This window comes from Megalops cyprinoides, chromosome 17 (genome assembly GCF_013368585.1).
Source record: "Megalops cyprinoides isolate fMegCyp1 chromosome 17, fMegCyp1.pri, whole genome shotgun sequence".
Classification (NCBI taxonomy): domain Eukaryota; kingdom Metazoa; phylum Chordata; class Actinopteri; order Elopiformes; family Megalopidae; genus Megalops; species Megalops cyprinoides.
In genome coordinates this window covers 8,593,682-8,619,625 of record NC_050599.1, presented here as the reverse complement: position 1 = coordinate 8,619,625, position 25,944 = coordinate 8,593,682, and the positions used below count along the sequence as shown (strand labels likewise).

The window sequence follows — 25,944 nt, the reverse complement described above, 5'->3', positions numbered from 1 at the left end:
TGCTCTGTGTGTGTGTCCATTGTCTGTCTGATTGCAAGTGTGTGTATGTGTGTGAGAGATAGTGAGGATATATCAATGATTTCTGGAGATCAGATCAGACTTAAGAGGGAAGATATAGCTGCAAAACAGAACATTGTAGAATTCCTTTTAGTATATTCTAACTCCTGCTGCTGGAATTAAGAATGTTAAATTATTGTGAGTATTATGATGAGTATTCATCCCATCTCGGCTGAACATTTTATTTCAAGAAAAAAAAAATCTTGTGCATTGAAAACAATAAAACAGTGGTATCATTAAATACAGCAATACATATACTGTGTATTTTAAAAATGTATTATATGTAAGAGGTAAATGTGTTTGTTAATTTGGTTTTTGAAACATCTTATGTTTCTGATCATGATCAGCATGAGACCATTGCGAGCTGCCTTTTCATGCTTTTGTGGAGAAAAATTCTGATATGAAATATGAAAGCACAGCAACTTCCACTGATTCTTTTTTAAATTACTGCAATGTTGATATGATGCTTTTAACATAAGCCTCAACCATATTTTTCAGTATGACATTTCTGAAGGTTAAGTTTCTGTTAAGCAATACAAATTCAGTTTTAATTTACACTCGTGTCAAGATTTTGCAGTGTGTACTTTACCAAACATTTTATTCATGAAAATTATGGAGATCATTTAATAGTATGTAAATATTCATAAATAATTATAAGCATGGATATATTTAATTTTGTCACATAGCTAACAAATTCTCTAATAGTACATAGCAGCCTAGACTGGTGTGACTAAGACTCTGGAAACTAAAAGGAGATGTTTTTTGTTATTTTTGAAGACAAACAAACATAATGCTGTCTGCATAATCTCAGGATCCCTTAACCATTCAAAATGGCCACAGCTGTAAACAACGCATCACATCTTAATGTGCTAAGCATATGAACAAATCCAAGGCAACTGACAGTTTACATGTTACTTGCATAGTATTTACACAAATGGATATTTAGTGAAGCAATTCAGGCCACAGGAAGTACCTCACAGGGCCTCATCTGGGAGTAGAAACTGCAACCTTGAGGTTATAAGTCTTGTTGCTTAACCGCAAAAATACCGTTGCCGTAGATACCAAGGGTTTCTTTAGCACACACTTTTGGAAAAGTGACCTCGGGGTGTGGTACATGGACACACAAAAGTTGCTTGAGAAAGAAAACATTGAACATACAGTTCCCTTGAAATATGAGGACACAGGCAGTTTAACCAAATCTTACCAGCTGAATTTTTTAAGGCAAAAATGCCCATGGCAAAAATTACATTTTAGCCACAAATATCAGTCATTCGTCATATCTGCAGCTTGCAAGACATTTTTCATTACAGTTAGCCTTTAAGGTTTAAGGCTTGGCCACTCGCTGCAAATTTAACCCGGTGACATACTGTATCTGTGGTTTTTAAAACCAAACATCTCATTACATCATGTCACAAAGTTCCGTTCCGGCTGCAATGGTGACCGGTAAATTTTGCGAGCGTGTGGGCAGTTTACAGACTGACAAGTCCATAGTAAAGCAGCACTTCATTCATAACCGAGACAGCACAGCGCCACCATGGAACAGCGTCTGAGTTCATGCAAGTAAACAGGATTCCTGGCATGCCAGGATGGGAGCCTGAATCACATTCAGATTCATGGGAGTTTCTTTTTGTGTTGCACATTTGGAGCTGTCGTCTGTCCATACCAACCTCTTTGTTTACTGTGTAATTAACAATTAAACGCTCTCCCTTTTTTTGGTTTCCAAGACAAGGAACTGTTGTTTGAGGAAAGACTTCCAAATTTAGACCTTCATACAAAAGGCCTTTTTCCTTGAGCGGGGGGCTGATCGTTAGCTCCTGCAGTCCTTTTCTTTGGTGGAGGGGTGCATGTCATCGCCACACTTTGGCCGAAAGTCATCAAATGGAATGGAGACAAGATGCAGCCAGCATAGCAAAAGGGGGATGTTCGGGGAGACAATGCTGCCCCCCCATGAAAGGACTGAGGGTTGCCTGTCACTTCAAAAGGCACGGCGGGCCGGCCTCATTGGCAGCCCCCTCGATAAAGCGCCATTTGTTCCCACTTGACTTATGCAAAAGGTCCGGCATGTTAGGGACCTCGCCGTGCAATTGCCCTCCACTCCCCACCCCACCCCACCCCGCCCAACCCGCACGTCCCGCCTGGTAGTCTTCGCGTCTGCAGTGAGGCAGCTGGACCTTTAAACGGCATTTGTCAAAGCGTGAAATCTCCTGACTCTAGTGGGGGAACAATGGCCGCTTGTAAGGGGCAGGCAAGGAGGTGGTCTCCGTGACAATGCCGGACAATCACAGCAGCTGCTGGGGGTGGGGGGGGTGGGGAGGGGGAACGATTCCATACGGCGCGAAGCAACAGGGACACAACTTTATTATTCATACTGGGCCCTGCAGCAGCGGGAGGCTTCCTCTGCAGCTGCCCGTGTGCCGCCCGCTCCCGCATCCTGACGAGGGTCAGCCCACTTCTGACCCTCGTCATTGTGGCGGCGTCGGGATCCAGAGGGGCTTGCCGCTGAGTTTCAGTGGGAGTGCATTAAACCCTACATCAACGGCAATAAATTCAAATCACCAGCTCACCCGAGTGGAAACACGGCCATGCAGGCATCCTTCTTTTGTTGTCCCCTTCATAACCGACTATCTGCATTTTCATTCTTAGTGAGAGCACTTCCATCGCATTCAAAAGATAACAGGTGCATAGTCTAGCATCATTTACTTCAGATGGGCAATGCATGCATAGCAATATGTCCAGCTGTATGACTGGATAAAATTATAAGTCGCTCTGGATAAGACCATCTGCTAAAGAACAATAATGTAATAATACACGCAATTTATTGTTGCCAGGTGCATTTTGTTTACATTTGGAATGCTTAGTTAAAAGACCTGATTTTCCAGATGAGTGTATTTTTCTTTTATATATCAAAATCCCACTGGCGTACCAAATCATAAATTACGATACATGATTGTAAATTAACTGTATATAAACTTTCAGATGTCTTAAATTGTGATTAGTGGAATATTTCATCCTCTAGAGTGCAATATTGAACTACATTCTAGAGCAAGTGGCTTTTATGCTCATTGGTCCCAGTGTTAAAAGAAAAAAAAAAAAACTTGCAGAAAACAATTTTCAAAGCAAATGTTTTATTTGGCATTTTCTCTGATTATAATTTACATTAAAAAAAATCTACATAAATAATGGTCTTACATCCATTGTTTGACAGAAAATTAGCATTATTGGCCAAAATAAATGTTCTAAGAGATCTTACGTTTCCAAATGTCATGGTGTAATTATTTAAATAATCCATAGAAAGAAAACAATTCTATAAATTGGGTGGGCCAATCAATCTAATGAGAAGATAATCCAGACTTTATACATAAATATATGGAGGAAGGGGCCACAGCCTATCACAGCCTACCGACGGCTGTAGATTTCAGGAAAATGTTACTTAGCACACAAGCTTCTCTCTTCCATCTTGATTAGCAATGTCTGTATGGATGGCTGGACTGAGGGCACTAAGTGTCTCTATGCTGTGGAACAGGAAGAGGAGGGCCATTAGCAGGCACTGTGCTTTTCACATCAGCCAACAGCAGGGTGCAGAACAGCCCTCAGCGCCTATGGCCGCAAGCTTTGGTGACTGTGCCCCAAGCCCAGCTTTCCTGGCCGAGCTTCCACCCACAGAGAGGGTCACTGTGAGGGCGGCGAGGCTGTGGGCTCCAGCCGTTGAGAGTCCACATGCTGCTGCTGGCAGTGTGTGGCATGGTCCAGGGCTGGGGGAGCAGGCTGGCACAGGGATGTGCTGGATTGATGAAGACACTACTGGTCAAGGGAGGCTGCATGCAGCAGTCAGAGACCCTTTGACAGGAGGTGGCTGAACTGAAGAGGGAGATGAGCATTTTGCACTGTGCCCTGCAGCTTGGTGGTGAGATGAAGGCTGTGTGCTGCCGTCACGGGGGGTCACTGTGGTGGGCGAGTGGGAGTGACACTGCCTGATCTGGCACATGGTTGTGGATCCACAGTGGATCCTCTAACCGCATTTAAGGTACCAGCCCCACCTCTGCCGTCTCCACCTCCACCTCTACCGCCTCCAGTGCCACCTGCCCTACAGCCGCAGAAGCCTCCTGTTCATCAAGAAAAAGCGGCATCAGAGTCTGAAGCGGTCTCAGGAGAAACAGGCCCGGTCTGTCGCAGTGACAGCGAGGCACTTGCAAGCCGTGAAGCTGAGAAAAGTAACAGAGCCCCTCAGCAAACAAAAGGTTGTACCTCTGGGGCAAAATTGTGTACCTCTGGTCACTGTGCTGGACCTGAAGAAAGCCTGTCTAAGAAGCTCCCACTGTGGCCTGCACCCAAAACTGCACCTCCACCTGGGCAGGTCACCCACCATATACCCACTCGGCCTGCTTTCTCAGCTGAAAAATGTTAACAAGCAAAAGCCCTGGAGGGACGCCTTTGTTCGACAAGGGAACAGGCAGGCTGAGACAGGCCTCACCCTCATCATGACTCAGGCACTTTGTATGGAAGCCCCTCTCCAAACTCTAAGCCTATTAAGAGCTTTGATGAACTCTGATTCAGTGCTTTGAAAGAAAACGATGGGCTATTTTTGCCATCGTCAACTAGTACTGGAACCCGACAAGGACAGTATGCAAACTGTGGACTTACAAGGGCTCGTTCACTGTGGTTTTAACAAGGGGTGGAATTCCTATCTGTGCATGTTCTATATTTTCTACAGGGTTGGTTTTTTCCACTGTACCAAACTGCCTTACACCACTATACTATGTTATCTACCAAGCTGTTGCTATGTAAAAAAAGGATGTAGAACAGATGACCAAAATATATGCAATAGGACAGATGTATCTATGTAAGGACAACATTAACAGACAATTAAGCGATACAAGAGCATCATAAGATTGCAGCCTAAAACAGATCTAATATACAGAAATGTTCCCATGCTTTAGACTTGGTCATATCAGATGTAGTGGGTACACTCAAAAACAGAGGGAGAGCTGCCCCCTAATGTCCTCCGCAAGGCATACAATGACCCTGCCTTCCTCACCCCCCAGCTGAGAGTCTTCAATGGTGCTCATGTGTTACACAATGGAGAGGACAGTCCTGCCATTCACAAGAGCTAAATATTAATTACAATCGGCCAAAGTCTAGCACCTGCCTTTATTTTAGTCACATGCAGTGACGTGTCACACGCTTAAATGTGTTTGTAAAGTTTGCATTGCATATGACATGTGTATTTAAAAACTTGAAACATGCTTATTTTCCCAGTAAGCACATATTGTAATGTGTGTTGCGAGATATTTTGTGATAATGGGCAACGTAGCATGAAGGCAGAGGCAGTGTTGTAGCAGGGGTAAATTTGTTAACTCTTGGTTGTCAATCATAACATGTGACAATATGGATCTGACACAATCAAGATGCAACATTACAAATGGGAAATGAATTTACCTATGTTTTTTTAAAGAGACACACACACACACACACACACACACACACACCACTCGCTTTCCTTTGTAATCCGTCATCTGGCTGCTAGTTTTAATTCCTGTAATAATTACTAATAACTAATAATTGGCTAGCAGTTAATTTTAAGAAAATGTATTTAGTGCATTAAATTGTCAGCAGTGAAAATTACCAGAATATCTATAAAAAATGAATTATAAATCTCATTTTCAAATGAGATTGGAACTCAGGTATTACATTTTCTGAAAATGCACCAATCAGATTTACTGCAGACACAAATGTTGTTTGTGTATGTGAATTAAAGGTTATTAATGTGTTATTACTTACTAATTAAGCATTTGCAGTTTCATACACCATTTAACAGGTAATGCACAGGTCAGAAACTGTCCATTGACGATAAGTGAAAAGCTATTTAAAAGCTGGCAGGTTTTGTTCACAGATTTGATATATATGATCCCAGCTTCATTCACATTCACCAAGTTGAGTAAGAAATAAATCATGATACTGTAAACCCGAGAATGTGGTTAAAGGACATTGTAGAGTGTTCCCTATCATTTCTGATCATCACTCCAGCTACCCTCCTACTCCCTATTGCAATATTAAACTGCACGGTGTAGGTCCAGTGATCTAATAACTGGGCTGGGAAGCCAACAATGTTAGATTACTGTGTTTGTAATGTGGTTATACATTGTCGAAAAGGTGCTTTTACTCTAGGGCTTGTTCTTTAGCAACTAGGTGTAAAAGAGATAGCAGAACTAGGTAAGGCCACAGTGCATTGCAGGAGTGCTGAAAGTCCCCTTCAGTAGCGCCCTGGCAGTGCCCAATATGTGGCCTGAATGACTGAATTTTATTCAGAATGAAAGGGAGAGTGTTACAGTGTAGAGTAGGCTCAACAGACAGACAGAAATGCCCCTGAAGGAGAAAGAACCAAAACAAAAGGCAAGAGGAAAGTCTTTTTTAAATGATTAAATCACATGCTGACCTTCAAAGCTTTGCAGTTCAAACCTCTTACTGACATGTATATCACCTTCCATGTGAAGACATTGCCTCTGCCACAAAGCAGAATGAGTTTAGTGGTACCAGCTGGAATGAGTGTAGTACCTACATCTGCACACAACCTTTGTTTTAGCTGCGAGGGTGCATTAATGCAGTAATACTAATATAAAAGGACAATTTAATTTTAAACAAATGTTCAATGAGCAATTTATACGCCGTGGAATTACAGTAGACCAAAACTGTTTTCAACTGCCTGTACGTCTGTATAATTATACATGTATCAATGCATAAAGAATATAATTGCAGATCCAACCAAACGGAACCAATTCATTTCGTTAACTAAATAAAGTACAGAATGCGATCCCTGCGAGATGAAAAGGTTTTGAAATCAGCAGGCAATTTCACTCCGCTGTTTGTACTGAGTTTAGTTGCACGTACGATCGTTCAAACAAATTGCTCATTACTGCGGTTCCACCAGAGCTTTGTTATTCTTCGCCAGTTATCACCGTCGCAAATCATAAAGTAAGCAAAGCCCCAAATCCTCACCCCTGCTTTTCAAAACATGACCATGTTTCATTTATTTATTTTTATTATTTGTTTTCCTTTTGTTGGTACGAAAAGGGAAGCGGGTGGGGTGGGGGTTAAAGTTTTGAAATGTTTCCACTGCCACGGTCGAGTTAAAACTGTTTAGTGTTCCTGTCAGACAATCACTTTGATATGTTAATGTGACAGTGAGGTCCCACGTCGGCCACTGAGTGACACCTGGTGCCGGGGTGGCCGACGCAGACTGGCCCATTTCGGTGTTGCCCTTGGCTTTAGCCAGCGTAGCTGCCAATCAGAGCAGGGAGGCTGTAAACGGCATATCTGTCAAACATCACTAACCGTGGAGGGAGGGGGCTGGGGATGGTGGGGGGGCACTGCAGTCAATCCAGAAAAAGAAGTTATTTTGACAATGTAATTATGACACTGTGCTGTAGGGGGAGGAGAGGGTGACACAGAGAGATTTATCGATCGCCTGATGTGGGGAATTTATCAATGTCGAGAGCCCGCCGTCAACACCTTACCGCCAAGATTGCCATTCTACGGTGAGCACACCGTTGGAAAAAAAAGTACCCTCCCCCCCCCTTTTTTTTTGGAAAGCGAATACTCTGTCCTTTTCAAAGGGATTGGATTTGTGACAAATAACAGTTTATTACAAAGCATCAGTTTATTGCCGCAGAGACAGGTTAACCCAGAAGCTTTACAGCGGTGAACGGGTTCCGTTCTCTGTAGCATTTGTTTTTTTCCAAATGGAAGTGGCAAATCTTCCAATATCCACAAGAAGGAGCATATAACTTTACTACCCTATTCATATACATACACATATTAAATTTGCCAACTACAACCTGCTGATAGCCAACAGGTACAATATTATGTGGGGAGGAGACTTCTGTTCTGGAAGTACACATCCTGTATTTGTAACATCCTTTTAGCTTCAAAATGACTGATTTCTGACCAGTTCAGTAAAGCAAATAAAGTCAATATCATGTTACATTAAAATCATTTAGACACTACAGCCCAAGAGAGTAGAAACAGGGCAGTGGGTTGTCAAGCAACCAGAGATCTGAGCATTTCATACTGAGAGCGTGTCATTCTGAGCTGATTCACACTGAATCACTAGAGTTAGCTGCTAACTGCAGATGGGAGAGAGAGTTAAATTCCTACTGTGATCATTCAATACAGATACTGAATGGAGCTGGAAATTTCTTTTAAAAGGCCTCTGCAAAACTCTTCTCACTTCTTTTGGTGGGATTCATGTCTAAAAATGCCCCCTTCATATTTTAAACATACACATGTTGCTGTACATAGTTAATGTTTGTGTCCCTTATCAAAGCTGCATAAATGCTTGGCGTACCCAGTAGCCATACATTCAACACCACACGTCATTCTTTGGTGAGGTGACTGTACAGCTTGGGTGTGCAGCTTTGCGCTTTTCAACTTTTCTGTTGATGCTCTTGCCAAACCGGAGGGGGGGTTTTACTCAGACAAAGTGCATTCAGGTCCATATCCCCAACAGACAGTAGCAGGCCTTGCAGCTCAAAGGAGGAGAACAGGTCTGCTTATGAGACGGTCCATCCATCACACCTCTTCCAAAGCTAAAGATTATATGCCTCTACCAAGAAATGCCAAAAGCTCAGATTTGACTTGAACAATTCTGAAGCAGCACATCAACAGTATTATTCAACTGGAAGTGACAGCGCAACAGTATACAGTGCCTTGTATAGCTACTCTGGTAGGCAATTCCTGCCGTACTTTGAATTTAGGTAATGGCTTTGCCTCTATATTGTATGTCCCACAAAATGGAAAATTAGCCAAATACCCTCTCAAGATACCCCGCTGCATCAGAATAGCATGAATAAACTGCAGTGATATCAGGTCAACATTAGGGTAGATTCAGACCCCTAGAAAGTCACTCACTGACAAGCTGTCATAAGTTCTAGTTCACAAAAGAAATCTTTTTTGAATCGGTTTCCGTTCTACACTTGGAGGTCTAATCATCTAAGCAGTGTCAGGGGATTACGAGGCCTTGATTGCATGATCTGTAACAGCCTTTCAAAAATAATCCAATGACGTTCGTCCGGAGAGCCAACCTCAAAGGGATTTTCCCAGAGAACTCTGGTAGGCTCCCTCTGATCAAAAGGGACCTTGCTGGGAAAAATTGAAAATCTAATCTTTTGAAAAAGTAAAAAATTAGCTTTGTTTCTTTAGACGCAAGTGTCTAAGTGTATAACTAATCAACCGTAACAATCCAAAGTCAAATGTAGGCAGTCGAAATGCTCCGTTCCCTTTTTCCACAGTCTAAATTTTCAGACAAAGCATTTAAAGAGGGTCCATTGGTGCAGCCGATTTGCCAGCTTTCAGAACCACTTTCAAACTTCAGCCACTGTATAGGTAAAGTTATTCTGAGGGAGACACAAGCGGCAGTTTTTCAAAGCTGCACAGAACGCCTGTAACTATTAGGCTGTTTAAAAGCACAGCCTTCTCTGGCGAGCTTGGGGATGAGTCCTGTAGGAAATCAGTGCCGAGCCGCCCGATCCGCCTTCCGTGAGGGGGAAGCCAATGACAGGCAGAGAGAGTAAACCGCTCTCCCCTCACGGGGAAAGCACAGTGAGCAACGGCGGCGCCGAGGGTGAGCCGCGGACGTTGCTCCTCTGAAAGCCTAATCAATATGTCTCATAAACTGTAGTGAAATATGAAATATGTGCCACGTTCTTGGATGTGATGTGCTTCTCGGCAATTTGGGCTCGGCGCGGTCCCTCTATGTGCTCGCTGCGTTGCGTAATCGAGCGTATGTTTGGGGGAAGCTGGGGATTGTGGGTCCACAGAACAACAGAGCTCCTTCTCGTTCCCCTTACTTCTGAATCTGGTAAAATGGATTTATGTCATGATGCTGATCACTGAAATAATTCGGGGGCAGTTATCTACAGCTCCAAATGCTTGCTGTGGCAAGTTGACACATAATGCTACATGTTCATTCGCTAAATTAGTCTAACACGGATGGGGTTAGTATGTACATGTGTATACACACGTTCTCACTTTGCCTTAGGGTTTGTAATGGCAGAAACAAATCATTGGTACAAACCCAGTGATACAGAGGGAGCCTCTGAATGGAGTTCAAAGAAAATAACAGTGACGCAGAGTGAAATGTCTGTATTTATTTCAATTTGAACTGTTTGTTTTTAAAGGCCAGTAACCCGTTCATATCAGCAGGCGATTTCTAGGGTCTAAAATCTCTTCCTGTCATATAGTGCTGATAAAATCCCTTAATGTAAAAATATTGTTTCAATGTACCACACATCAATGTTGCCCAACTTGTCCTTTCTCATGTCAGCATAAAGGGTAAAGTATATTAATAGATGGCTATGTATTTGTAGTTTCATGATTGGTAAACATGTTTTGAATAAATGAATAAATGTATTTTGAAACTAAAACTTAGTTTTGAGTGAAAATGGGAGGTCATTTCCCAACTCACTGATGATGCCCAGATAATGGTTAAATAACCAAAGCATGCAAAGGCCCACAAAAGAATTGATTGATTAAAATAGCTTGTTTTTTGATCCCGCCATACTGTGGTTGCACAAGTTAGCACAAGCAAAACAAGGACTGTCTAAACTGTTTCGGTTGGAGATTTGTTTGTTGCTGTGAACATAAGAAACTTTGTCAGTTCCAAAGCGATACAGCAAGTCAGATGCAATTATAAAAATGTCTGCTCAAAACAAACAGAGCTAACCAAAGACTTTCGGGAAAAAACTCTCAATGAACTAAAGGCTCCCGACTTGTCCTGTCAAATATCACAGCTCGTTGACAAGATAATAAGCAGATCTAATCTTACATTTGGTCATGTTTTATTTAGCAATAAACTCAGATGTGCTATCTTTCCTGAAGATCTTTGACAGGGAAGACGGACCACCCATTAAAATGCACTCCACTCACTCCTGAGGTCACCCCACTTCCCTGTGTTCCCCGTATTTATATACAAAATTACAAGTCAAAACACGGTGGGCCACCAGGGACACGGAGTCAATAAATAGCTCATGGAAACCTGAATTCCTTTTGTGTTAGCAATAAACTGCTCTGTGGCGATGCGAAAGAAATACTGTAGTATACGCCGTGCTGTGCATCTGTCAGTCTGTCTGTCTGCCTATGCGTGTCTGTCTGTGTCTGTCTGTCGTCTGTGCACGTCTATTTGCCTGTATGTGTGTGCATGCATGTGTGCGTGTATGCGCCTGTGTGTGCACGTGTGTCTGTCTCCTTGTCTGTTCATGCATGTGTGCACAAGTGTATGTGTGTGATTTTGTGTGTGTGTTTTTATGTGTGTGTGTTTTTATGTGTGTGTGTTTTTATGTGTGTGTGTGTGTGTGTGCGCGCGCGCGCGCGCGCATGTCAATTTGTCTGTGCTTGTGTAGTTTCTTCTCTCAAAATTAACAAACCTCTCTCCCTCTAACAGATTTGATTCAGTAGGAAGAAAAGGGGAAAAAAAGCTTTACTTTCTCTCCCTCCTGTCCTTCTCGAGCAGATCCCTTCAGACCAGTTCACTTTTAGACCTGCAACAGAGCAAAAGCTGCAGGATTCACACAGCAGACAGAAACAAGCACTGGGAACAGCTCATCTACAAAAAATACTCTGGTGTAAAAGAGGCTGCATATTTAATCACTGGCAATCTAATTGATGTGCAACATTTAATTAACACTGGTGACTTAAGTACATGTGGAGCTAAGTAGATATCAAGAGACGTTTTTACAGCAGCCTGTTAAGCCTTGCAAAGGATTGTCTTGTAGGAACAGAAGGCCCATCAAGGGGCCCATTTTTGACAGGTGTTAGATATCGAGTTTTTTGGGGATCAGCAAAAGGACAATTTTTGTAAAGCTCAAACTCTCATCTGGGTCCATCTAACTCACTATGCAAATGCATGCAGCTTGGCAATTACATCCAAATACTAAGAGTTTTTCCATTTTTTACATTTTTTTAAACAGTTGCATATTTAGCAAAACTGAATCAACTAAGTCAATGTCTTAGATGGTTAGAAAAAATTATATTAAAAACAATTGCAACTCATAACAGAACCCCACACAGGATAAATATCAGTACTTTCGCTTATCTTAACCTGACATGCTGCAGATTAAATATACAGTTATACATTCAAAAAACAAACATGTTGAAAACCTCCTGAACAACACCTACAGTGTCTACTAACATGGCATCTCAATGCATCCAGTCCATCGAAAACAGCGTGGAGGAGAACTGTGTACAGGACAAATGTTTTCACATAACGCAACCCCAGGATCACAGAATCTATTAACGGTTTTCCTGGCTGTCCCCGTGTCAGTGGCTGGCTAGCTACAGGGCTGTGTCATAACTGCTTGAGGCCTGCTACCCTCACCACTGGTCAAAATGACAGCACACTGGGTATGTGCCTAGGTATCAGCCTCCATATGAGCCAGAACTGGCCAGCATTGCACACAATGGTTTTGAAAATCCAGGAGAGGCCCATTCGGAAGATTGACTTTATTTCAGGGGTTATTTTTCTTAATACAGACAGTTCTTTATAATCGATTTTGGTGATACAATCAGTTTGGCAAACTCAGCTAAAGAGGAAAGTAACATTTACACCATGATTCGAAGTTAAGTCAAACTGAACCTAAATGAAGGAATGTCTAAAAGTAGTATTGTCAGCAGCTGTAGATAGACTTTGCAGAAATTAAGCAGTCAACTTGAATTTTTTGTTTTGATTACTGAGGGGGGATTATCCACCATGTTTAAAGTCTTTCATATTTTTACGATAGTGATTTTGAACCTCTGTTATGTTATCTTTGTGAATAGCTGTGTTCTGATGTAATCCTTTACAGTCATGATTACCCTTTACCCACAATCTTTTGAGTAAGGCTTTGCCACAATGTTGGGCAGTGTAATGGACTGGTTTCCATTCTTTAGTATTGTGATGAACTAAACCTGTCTTTAGTATTTTAGTTTATGTATGTTAGTTTTTGATTTTATATGTGACTCATGTTTTGCATAGATTCTTCCTTATATATATATATATATATATATATATATATATATATATATATATATATATATATATATACACTAATCTTCAATGAGACAATATTTTACTGTGCTAAAAAAACAATAAGTGTTCAATTTTCTGAGCTTACTGTAAAGATTCTTCATTTTTGGATTGCATTAGTACATTCATTTTTTCTTTGAAGGATGTGAGCAGATAAAATTATATATATATATGAATATATATATGAATATATGTATATATATATATATATGAATATCTATGCACAGACACTAAATCAAAATATTGAGCTCGCTGCATAACATTGTTAGCATCTGGTTTAAATGTAAAAACAAACAGCATCAGTAGATGGGTCAGGTGTGGAGAAGGCTGCTGCCGAAAATGTTTTTTTTCTGGATTTCTGTATATTTTCAAAGAATTAACTTCAGGGTCATTACGTTACAATCATGCTTGTAAATGGCTTAACCAGTTCGAGAAGCCCTTGACCTCACTGATAGCATTTATTTTAAGAGCTAAGGGTCCTGCTCCTCAAATCCTAAAATGATTTGTTATGACAGGGAAAGAGGGACAGAAATGACCTTCAATTGACCTAAAACACCCTTTTAGGTCCATGCAGGTAATAGGTTACTAAAAGTACACTCTAAAAATCTCACTCTAATCATTACAACCAGCAAGCTTTAAAAAGTCATGACAAAAAGAACAAGTATGGAGAGGCTATTTGATGTTAGCGAGAGTATTAAAATGATCACTTATCTTAATTACCCTGGCAATTAGCCTCTGGCCTCCCAGACATGGAAACTTCCGTTCTGGGTGCAACCATTCAGAGAAAGAAAAAAAAAAAACTAACCACCACTCCCCCATCCCTCAAAACCATTACATTCACCCTCATGGAGGGCAAAAAATAAATAAAAACCAAACCTCAGTTCAAGCAAACTGAGGGGTCCAAAACTGCATCCCAAAGCAGGACCACCTGCTGAGAGTGGCAGAAGGTGAGGTGGGGGTGGGGGGGTGAGAAGTGGGGACCCCAGCTTAGACGAGAGACCAGTGCTCACAGGGTCCCGTCTCTGTACTTTGTTAGGATATGACCGGCCTGTGCACATTTCTGTGGCTCAGCTGGACCGGGGAATTTATTTAGAAACCGGGTGGCCGTGGAATCACTCAAAAAAAAAAAAAAACAGCAAATGTAATGTTTCCCTTGCTACAAGAGTCCTTGACAGCAAATGTATACAAGGTCTTTTCAGCTCCTCCAGTTCTTGAATACTTGGTGGGGTTGGGTTGGGTCTTTAGGGGGGGGGGGGGGGGGGGGGGTGGCCAGTATGGAACAGCACTGTGTGTTGACATTTTTGTCATGGGTAACGGTAAACCACTAACAAAGATATTTTCAGCAAAAGCTGTACTTTGACAGTGCAAGCTCATTTCAGCCGGGTTTGGTTATGATATTCAAAACAGTAAGCGTTGTGCCAGTTAGTATTACCACCACTTAAGAAAAGCAAATTTTACATCACATCAGATTATGTGTGATGATATTTTCTGAACACAGACCCTGCCAAGCATACGCTACACATAATATACATAAGATACTTTTTGATACTTAATTATGTGTCCATTGGTCAGAGAATCCACACCTACAACGTTATATATACATACATACATACACACACACACACACACACACACTGCTGGACAGGCCTCTCCAGGACTTTAAACTTCTTTTATGTTCTGTTTTGCAGAGTTTCATAATCAGTTGTTATGATTACGGACAAGCCAACACAATTTGCAAAAAAGAAAGGGAATAGCATATGCAAAAGTATTCTAGCTGCAGGGCCGAGGCCAAGAAAAGTTGGAAAAGTATTTTGGAAGCACAGCTTACAGTGTACAAAGCATAATATTTTCTTTTATCTTCTTGTATCTCAATTAATCCAAATGAGAATATTGAGTGTCCAAGTAGTTTTGTTGCTTTGCCTCATCTAGCAGATTAATAATTAATATTCTCCTCTCATGGAAAAATAATTCTAAGCTGTTCTTGCTACAGGAGATAATTTAATTCAAGCCACCAGTAACTTCAAAAACAAAATCGGTGGAATGTAAAAATCACTCGTGGCCAAAACCCAGACTACAGTATGATGTCATGGATAAAAAAAAAAAAGCTTTGTACAGTCGCAGTTTTATGGGATGTGTCCACTTCGTCTGATTAGTCAGATCCAAAGTTTTGCTGGACTGTCATGGTGTGCAAAAAAGAAAAAAAAAATCTGTGTCAGACCACGATGTCTTCATGATTGTGTCTTTGATCAAAGAACGGGATCTGTCTAGATGAATTGTTTAACAGAGCCTTGTTTTAATTAGAGTCGCTCTTAATCTAACTTTGGCTGAATTTAATTAGCCCTTAATGAATCAAGACAATTTGGGAATATGCGATAAAGGGATCATTCTAAATATGGATGCATTTTATCAACTATATTATTTCACAAGTACTGTTCATAGTCTGGTTAATTGTGATATGAGGCAACGGCTCCTGTTGTCTTCATCCAGTTTAACTGCTTTCATTTTTACAAAATCCCATCTTTAACCATTTTTAAGCATAGAGTGCCTTTTCCAGTAACTGTTGCAGAGGTAATGATATGAGGCAGTCCTTGCAATGCCACATTTTTAGATGAACCATCATTTCTTTCTGTATGGTTTTTTCGCTTAAGGCTCAGCTTCAGTCTACCCACAATGCACTGTATCCTTCAATTTATGTAGCAGGTAAAGCATAAGTGATTATTGTGCTTTTTCCACACAAAATAATTTTTCATTGCATAATTTCATTCCAAATATTAAAGAAATCACCAAGAATGTTTGCTTCATTTCTTAATGTAATTATTTTGTTTTGGTCAACACAGACAAAGTGATTTCCCGTTAGATTGAATTTTGGGCGCAGTTTCTGTAAAACAATTATGCAAATAGACCTGGTGGAATCTCTGCATAGTCAAACAAATTATGAGTTCTCAAGAAGGTCAGTCCCCCCCCCCATCTGAAATTGATGTAATGCTGTCAGGAAATTGTGCATCCCATTTCACTCTGTTTACATCAGGAAGATGTGCTTATTATCCCAAAAAGTACTTAGCAACGACTAGACTTTGGAAGACTTCTTTTAGCCACACCGTCAAATGCCCCACCACTATGAGGTTTGAGCAGAACACAGCTAATTTATTTGAGCAGATTACAAACCAGGGGGTGAGGCTGAGTGATCCTGCAATTTTCCTTAAGCAAACAATATTCAGGAAAAAAGAACACAAATTATACCCTGGTAATGAGAGACAGATGTCCCACGCGGAGGAACTCATGAGAATAACGAGGAAGACCTACATCCCATAATCCTCGGAACTCCTCGGCGTCCCTCCCACTGCACCGCGGACGGGAGTTAACGGATTGAGCGGGGGAGCGAGATGGCCAAATTACACCCGCCGTCGACCCTAATCGTCTTCAGATGGTATTAGTGTACAGGGCTATGAAATGCTGTCTCAGGTTACAAGGCCTGTCAGACCTCTTTACCCTCATACAATAACAGCGCTTATCTACCTGCTGTGAGAACACTGTAAATATTCCATAAAAAATTGGTTTACAAATGTTTTCGAACATATGAGGTCTATGGAAAGTAATTTTTCAACGATATTGTGACAATGCAAAAGCCAATGTGCCTGCGAGAGTTGCATTTTCTCTTTTTTTAGTTTAGAGTTTAAAACAACTTCTATGGTGTGTGAATCTTGGAATTTTCTTTCTTTGCTTGTGAGTGATGACCTTGCCAAATGTAAAGAAAATGTAATTTAATGAGAATGTAATGTACATTTCTTGAGTGCAAGTGGTTTTTTTTAAGCAACGTTTTGATATCCACAGCCCTCTGTGCCCGGCGTTCACACAGAATACACCAAGGAGGGAAAAAAAGTAAGGTAAAGTGTAGCCAAATCCCTCCTAAGGAACATTTCTGCGCTCACCACACCACAGAAAATAAGAAAGGGATGACCTGAGGTCAGCGGACATGGTAATAAAGCTGGCCATCAAGGCGCACCTTGTTATGCCCCTGTGAGGGGACTGTCCCATCTGGCCGGGAATGGAGGACGATTGTGGTGAAATACCATACACAGGAGGCTCCTAAGTCACTGGGCCTCTTTGTGTTAAAGTGCCCTAAGCCAGTGTCTCTGGCAGAGGCTGAAGGACGCCATCTGTCAGGGGGGGAGGAAGGGGGGGCACGGTGCGTGCACAAAAATATGACATTTTCTAATGTTATTCCAAGTGTAGTTGGGGGAAGGGGGGGAAGGGAGGAGGAGGCGTGCACAAAAAATATGACATTTTCTAATGTTATTCCAAGTTTAGTGGCTCTCCACCAGATGAACAGCAGCCAGATTTAATGATATAGCATTACTACCAGATGACAGTGAGAGCGCTCTGTCAGAAAGAAGGGGGAATCTTTATTAGGCCAGCTAATAAGTAAGCAGCTTCTCCGAGATCAACATGGGAGCAACCGGCGGCAGCGAAAGAGGAAATGAGAAGCTTTTGGGAGCTCAGACAGTCCGCACGGGCGCCGAGACTTACCGAAAGGGCTTGGAGAGATGGAAGACGCATTTTGCGAAAAACGCATCTTGTGTAGGTGGCAGCATTCAAAGACTTTGTTGATTTTAAAACGTGTTAATTATGTGATCAGCAATACAAGCATCAACACAACTGTGGTAAGATTATTGTACTGACAATTATTCAGATTTAAAAACAAGCTTACGGTGCTTGAATGACAGTTAATTTTTTGACAATTTTATTTCCATTCCACCCCCTTGAACAAAAACGACTATCTGTGAAAACCAAAATGCATCAACAACACATGGACTTTCAACAACCTACCTGGATGATCCGTCAGCGTTGAGATAAATGTGGACACTTCCTGAGACGGGGCAGAGTCCATATGTGCTTGACGTCCACGCAACAGTGCAACGGTTCATTTCGGTTTTAGAGGGCTTTTTATTGGGTCCATTGTTACATTACCGCCATCTTGTGGTTAAATTCTGAACATCGACGTAGACCCATGACCAAATGAAAAGTTGCAGGCGGCCGTGTGCATTTGCCTCCATCCCCTTTTGGCAACTAGAAAGGATCTACAAACCAACCACACAAACCTGATCCTAACTGCATTACGACACACAGGAAAAAGATCTACTCACATAATACAAACATATGCAATTTGGCGACAAAAGTTTTGGGTTTATGCATCATATGTCATATTGACATATCACTGTGTTGGCACAATGATAAAATCATACTGCGTGATCATTAAAAAAACATTTACAGGTAATATGGTTGTTCCGCCTTGCTTCATTGAAGTGATGCCTTAATATTCGTTTTAAAATTCTTACATTTACATGATGGCCCTTTATAATTATGTCTTGTATAGGCCTGAATCAGAAATAATGGCAATTCTTTAAATTTACATGACAATCATATAGCTATCAAAAGTATTGTGAAAGAATACTTAATTTAACTTTAGACATTTTCTTTAATGTTAAAGTGTGATTCCCCAGGGAATCAATTTTCCCTCTCTTTTTTCCCCAGTATAGGCTGAAAAAGGCTGCAGTTCCAGTGTTTCTGTAGCAGAACCTCCGCATGCTACGCAGTATGGTGGAAACACACACACACACACACACACACACACACACACACACACACACGCACACACACTCACACAAGCACTGCGGCGTGAGGCCCAGATCCTAACTTACGGTAACTTTATGAGGTGCGGCCAAGTTAACTAATTCTTGATAAAGTTGTGGATACAGCTGTGCAGCTTGCATTCTATTTTTTATTCACAGTAATTTGGAGACGCAGTCATATTCGGCAGGGAATGTTCACTGTGGCTACATTAGCAGGCGTGCACACACACACACACACACACACACACACACACACACGACAGCACTGAGAACACCAGAGAGGTGCAAAGGAATGTGTAGGTTTTTTCCTCCAAGTCTCCAAACCACTCTAGCTGGCTCGTAATTAACGGACGTGTCTAATGAAGGCAGGTTCATTACTGGCTATAAATACGGGGTGGGGGGGGGCTTGCGGAATCCCACTGTTTCTCTTATTTTATTCATTTGGCCGACGCTGTGGGCAGCTCATTACCGCGGCGCGCTCTTCCCTCCGTCAGCTCAGCCACTTCCTTGCCTCATTTAACTTGTTTTCAAGGATTTTCTCCTCCACGTTTTTTTTTTTTTTTTTTTTGTCTGCGGTGTCTCCACCGCCTTCAGCAAACTCCCCTTTATATTCCGTACACCCTGTACACTCGCCCTGTCTGGCACGGTCTAAAGCCACGCTACTCTCCTCCTCTTCCACCTTCTCCTCCTCCCGGGCTCCAGGTTTGGAATCTGCCTGGCTGCCATACTGTACCCGCAGTCCCTGCTGTGCTGGAATATTCAAACATAAAGTAGCAGCAGCTACAGTAAATACACTCAAAACCTCAATTGTTGTGTCAGGCTTACAGCTGTGATACACGTTGTCTGCCTGTTAGGCCTCAGGGATAAATTTTTTTTTGCTAAAAGGCATCTGACAGAATTTTCTCTTTTCTTCACAACGGAAGAATTTCAGTTAATACTTTTAAAATTTGTCCATTAACGAAGACACCAAAGTCATTTTGTCGTAGGATATCCTCTGTCATGCTATGACATAATACTGACATTATATATGATGTGGATTTATGAACTTTTAGAAAGGGGGCGGGGATGATTGCCAACCCTGTCAAAATGAAAAATGTTTTGTCAGTTTTCTTTAGGTATCAGTGTGGCTAAACTCTTTGCAGTAGATTGAATCAGCCCCTTAATTGTACTACTTTGAATGAATGTGACCCATTGTCTTGGAATTCATTAACTTCAATGGATGCATTTGTATTGTCAGCCATTTCTAATTTTACAGTCCCCCTAACTAGAAATGCATTTTTCTTCCTAACAGCCTCATTAAAAACACAATTCATGAGTCCAACAGCTTGGAGACTTGTTCAATTATTTGTCAAATTATGTGAAAAATATTGGCATAGTGAATTATCTAATTGCTGTTAATGCCGCCCTGAACTCCTGACAAATTGCATTTCCTGCGACAGCTTGACACCAAAAGCAATCAAACTGCTCTCTGTGACTGTTTGTGTTCTTACACAAAAAAAAGAGAAACATTTGGGGTAAAAGGAAAAAAAAAAGATAAAAAGAAAGAGCGGATAATGAGGTTTTTCGGTTTTCTGACAGAATCCATTCGCCCAGCACGCGCCAGTGTCGGGCCTCCGTCACTAACGTGACAAGGTCAACATTTCTCCCCCCATTTTGATGGAAAGCATTTAATGCTCCACTGTTCAGAGGAGCCGTGTCTGCTCTGCAAATCAATACAGGAGGCAGAGTGCGAGCTTTCTGCTGTTCGGGGGTAAACAACCAGGCAAAAAATTTTTTATATATCTCTTACAAAAGAGGACAGCTTCTTATGGCAAGGTTATAGAATTGCAAGATTCTTGCTGCACTGGGTGGCGGATTAGAGAAACTCAGAGACGTGTGGCGTTTCCAGCGATGCTATCGCCAGCAACTCGATTTATTTGTAAATAAGGTAGTAATGAGAAAGTGTGCTTGCTCAATATGAAAATGTCAAACACCTGGGATTAATATTCCTTCTGTATGCTGATGCATTTAATGACAGAGGCCACATCATCTCAGTAATAACTAAAAACCCCCATCACCTCAACACTACAGGTATGAAATCGTGTAATAAGCTACGTTCTTTTGATTTATGAAACTAAACAAGCAAAGGGCACATTGATATAACATGAGATTCAAATATGTGCATTTAGAATTTTAGTGGAGTAATTAATACACATCATAAACAGCATGCTATATACTTGTATATGCTGCATGATGTTGTTTTAAAACGTCTACCATTATATGCACGTGACCAGTCTTGACAGCAAAGAAAGCATGACACCGATCAGCCTGACTGCCATGATTATATGAAAATGGACTTCCTTTTTTGACAAAACACACTTCACAAACGAAACAGCCTGACATACTTGTCACTGAGAAAATATTGTTTGCTGCAGGCTGAAGTTCTGGTTCCGAAATAATGATTTCATTCATGTAAATGTACCGTTTTTATGAATCCAGTTTCTTAAAGCCGGCATCAATTATATACATTTCACCTTCTACTTTAAGTACACTCAATATTTAAGCATCCAACATGATGCAATACAGTGCCTGTATAGTTATTATTGTTAGCAGAAATATTAGCAATTGTCATCCTTACAGTTATTACTATTATTATTACAGTTGTTATGATTATCATTAGTAGTAGTAGTTCTTTAAATGTGTAATACTGCATTCAGCATGTCTTCATGTCTAAGAGCCTGCATCAGTGGTTATTTGCACATGCTGTACCTGACTGATTGGCCAGTTGTGTGTGCACAGTGACTCATGCTCACAATGGATCCTCGATTTGTGTGCAATAAAAAGGCAATGACTTTTTCACCTTTGTATTCCATCAGCAGGTCTTTACTCACATGCTCCCAAGCCTGATTGATGGGCTACGGTGCGCACACAGGAACGTGTGAAGCCTGACCCCTGACCGGCGAAGGCTGACCTGACCTCAGATCAGAGCCAGGGCAGCAGTGCACCGGAGAGAGTGCGGGGGTTCGGCGAGGGGGGTGGCGACGGCCTTGACCCGAGGTTCTCCAACACCCACGGACCATCCATACACGAGCGCAGAAGCGGATGGTTCCAGTTCTCCCATATCTTGCGGGTTCCCCCACGGCCTTGGCGAGGACAGACGCATAAAGGCAGAAGCGCACAAGGCTCACGCTCTGTTGCACGCGCTAATGTAACGGGCCGGATAATCAAGGATCATCGCCGCCTGTCCCCGTTTCCCGGCCTATCCCACTTCCAGAAGAGTTCTGAGCCACGGAAGCTACGGAGCAAGTACAGTGGTGACCGGGGGGGGATTTGATGACGGTGTTAGATTCGCCCCCCAGCGCTGCTCAGACGACAATGAAGCTTCGGCTGGAGGACAACATCGTTTCCTCCTCCCAGGGACAACGAAATCCCCTCCCCACCCTTTGCCAAAGAATAAGAGTCTGTGAAATACCGACTTCTCTCTGCTCTGTTTTGTCAATGGTACGCGCCTTAACAGACCTCTAACAAAGAAAAGCAGAGCTTCCACGGCCTAATTTTTTGAAGGGAAAACGGAAAATATTCAGTAGATTATGTTTACCTATTAAGGTCATGACTTTGATATTGGAAATAGCTCATCGGGCCCAAAGCTAAAAGATACATTGCGTTCCCAGAATATCGCTGTCAGGCCATCAATAAGCAAAAACACAGCTGTTCTAAAGGCTCACTCACAGGCATAATTTAGGTGTTTGGTCCCTTGACACTACACAAAGAGTGAATAAGTTACATAAGTGCATAAACTGTTTAAACACAGTTGTACAGAAATTTACAAACAAAATAAAGCTAGTGAAGCAATTACAAGACAGGATATAAAAAGCGCATACGGTTGACGATGGTTCACAATGTGTAACTCCGCATTGAGAAATGGTACAGTGCCATGTGTCGGGCTCATTTGTTGCCATGCCCTGCAGTGTCTCCAAATAAAAAAGGCTTGGGGGATTTCAGCATTACCGCTGTGTGGGGGGAAATGAAAGTGTCTCCAAACTAAGTTTAGACTGCCAGTCACACTAAAATTTCCGATTCCCTCCTCTGATAATCAGCTCTTATGGATGACAGCGTTTCTCAAGTTAGAGTGACAGTGATGTCTCCTGCCCTCTAGCATATCTCAGGAAGAACTGCAGTCGCAAGCAGGAATGAAGGATGTGGTTTGATTTTCTATATACTGTAAGTATTAGGAAAAAAAAAAAAAAAAAAACACACACACTTCCATACTAGAAATTAAACTGCAAAAAATTGAGTTTTCTATAATGCTTTATTGTTTTAGGTGTTTGTGGGACTAACTTACAGTACATCTTGTAACACATTTGCCTGCCAGGTTTAGACATCCAAAAGAATTAGATTCAAATGTCTCACTATGATCTTTGTGCAGTGTCAATAAGATCAGAATAAGTTTGATCTTCACTGCTTTGCGAATCAAACTTATTCTGTTATTGTCATGCTCTGAGACTATGGGTTTTCACACCCAGTCCTGAATGTGAGCTCAGATAATCAACATCAAATCAGCATATGTGGTCTCTGGTTGCAATACAGGCTGGGCAGTGATTCTTAAAGGTATACTTACCTTGGGGAGTACCCAGTCACCTCCTCAGCCATACTTGAGCTCATTTTCACACTGTCATAATCACAGGCTCTGCCTTAGTGGCAGCGTCATACCACTGGAGTGTGGATTTGGAGACCAGTGTTCAGTTCCCAGCAAATAAGCCCCCCCCCCCACCCCCCAACACCACAGGTGATAGAGGTGGGATATGCCCAAGGGAGTCAGGAGCTGGAGGACACGCTCAGGTAAAGGAGGAGGGTACTGAGGCAAAGAGCTTCAGTGAATAAGCTCATCACTTCCAAGCCAAATGCTTTTAAAATGTGCTCCTCTGCGTTTCCATAGCATATGTGGTTGTAACCATGTAGGTAGGGATGTCATCACATGCCAACATTTGTGAACTGTGCTTCTCACTGTGAAAATCCACTACAGCGGCCACCCCGAAAGGAGTGAATTTGAAACTGGTGTAGGGGGAGAAGACAGTGAAAAGGCAACGGAAGTGAAAATAAACAAAACCACACATTCTGTCATGTAAAGCAGAGAAGGAGACTGCTCCGAAAATGCCAATGTACTACTGAAGTGAAGGAACCAATCAAAACCTATTGCACCACATTTGGCACACCACCCTTTGCTTCACTTATGTCGGGTTCAGACTACACGATTTCAGCACAATTTTCACACAATTTTGTCGTAGCCGACAAATTTCCAGCGTCGGGCCCAAATGTGAACATCGAGAACGATGCCGAACGACGAATGGGTCTTGTAATGCGACATAATCAACGGACAGCGACGTGGCGTCTGGGACGCCCCGACAAAAAGTCTGGCGTGTCAGAATTTGAGAATCTCCCACAACATGTCCCGAAGTTGACCAATAGGATGACGGAGTGCTCTCTGCAAACATGGAAATTAGGAATAGTAACATTATATTATTGTTAAACTTCAATAATATTGAATATATTGAATATTACACATAAAGTATTACAGTAATTGTCAGTTGCATGGAGTTACAGAAATAACAGTAATCAGTATTATTATTATTATTTACATTTACATTTATTCATTTGGCAGACGCTTTTATCCAAAGCGACTTACATAGGTGACAGTTGTTTTACAATGTTATCCATTTATACAGCTGGATATTTACTGAGGCAACTGTGGGTTAAGTACCTTGCCCAAGGGTACAGCAGCAGTGTCCCAGCGAGGATTGAACCGGCAACCTTTCGGTTACAAGTCCTGCTCCTTAACCACTATGCTACACTGCCACCCGTTAACATATTTGTTAAACTTGCAACTACATTTACAGTAGTTGTAGAAATTGTGTACTAGAGACAACGAGGCACATTCTGTATCTAAGATTTAGGAGCTGATTTTAAAAGTTCAGCTTTTCAGTTGAGCATCTTCCATTTTACTACCCGTCTCCTTCCATTCCCTCCACACGAACAACAGTGTTACGTTGTTTAGAATACGATACGATTTCACAACAGCCAGCTCACACTAACCCTGCATTTTCACTACTTCAGGAAGTGGACTTGTAACCAGAAGGTTGCAGGTTTGATTCCCATGACATATATAGTCACTGTGCCCTTATACATGGAATTTACCTTGAATTGCTTCAGTAAACGTCCAGCTGTGTAAAATGAATAAGATGTAAAAATATGAAGAAGGTATGGTTGCTGCACAGAGGGCTGTCTGCCAAGCAAATTAACAATATTAACCTGCAACAACAACAGGTTTACGAGAGGCAGCTGCACACGACTGTTTCTGGACCACCTTCATCTTTCACAGATGCTCCGATTTCCTTTGAGAAAGTAGTGGGTTCCAGGTATATTCAGAGTCATTCAAGTTGGTGTATTTCACAGACGCTTCTCTCGAAATTTGTCAACTTTGCCCCGGGCCTATCCTACTAAAGAGAAGTAATTTAGCTTATCCTATCCCATAGACCTAGCAGCTGCTTTTTATTTTTTTAGGCCTTTTTTCTCATTTAGTCCAACAAAGATTGTCCTCATAGATTGACCTTCCATTCGCCTGTAGGCCATTGCCCTCATGCCAGTAACTAGATAACACACTCTATCAGAGATTTGAAAAAATCATTGGGAAAGCACTGGGGCTGATAGTGGCATCAATCCTAACCTGACACAGGCCTGGGTCACCCATTTATCTCCTCACATTGCCTCTGGTTACGGTGGCGGCCATCTTGCCTCGCTACATCCTTTTTAATAACCTTGGCAATGTTACTTTCAAAAACCGATACGATCTTAATCTGCGATAAGTGTCCCCTGCTCTGATTCGCCATGCACAGCACATTAGGACGTTAAAGGATTCACAAAGCTCGATTTGGGGGCTCTGCACCCCCCCCCCCCCCCTCCAAAACAAGAAATATGCGCAGTTGCCTTAGACTTAAGGTGAGACTGTTTTCAAACTACTGTGGGTGCATTTTGAACACATTTTCAAAAGGAAACGATATGGAAAAGAGAGTAATGGAGATCATTTTTTTGTCCCTGCTGGCTGATAAGATACATTGGCTAAGGACTGTATATGAGTGAATATTTTTCCATTACAAACTGTCCTTGTTAGTTTAACAACATAACAGACTGTCAAAATCAACACCTGACAACTCCTGCCAACATTGTCTG

The 25,944-nt window shown here is 41.8% G+C and overlaps 1 pseudogene; it reads left to right on the top strand.

The window, feature by feature from the left end:
• Positions 1-3,774: 3,774 nt before the first annotated feature.
• On the top strand, positions 3,775-4,619 carry LOC118792397 (annotated as a pseudogene).
• Positions 4,620-25,944: the final 21,325 nt, after the last annotated feature.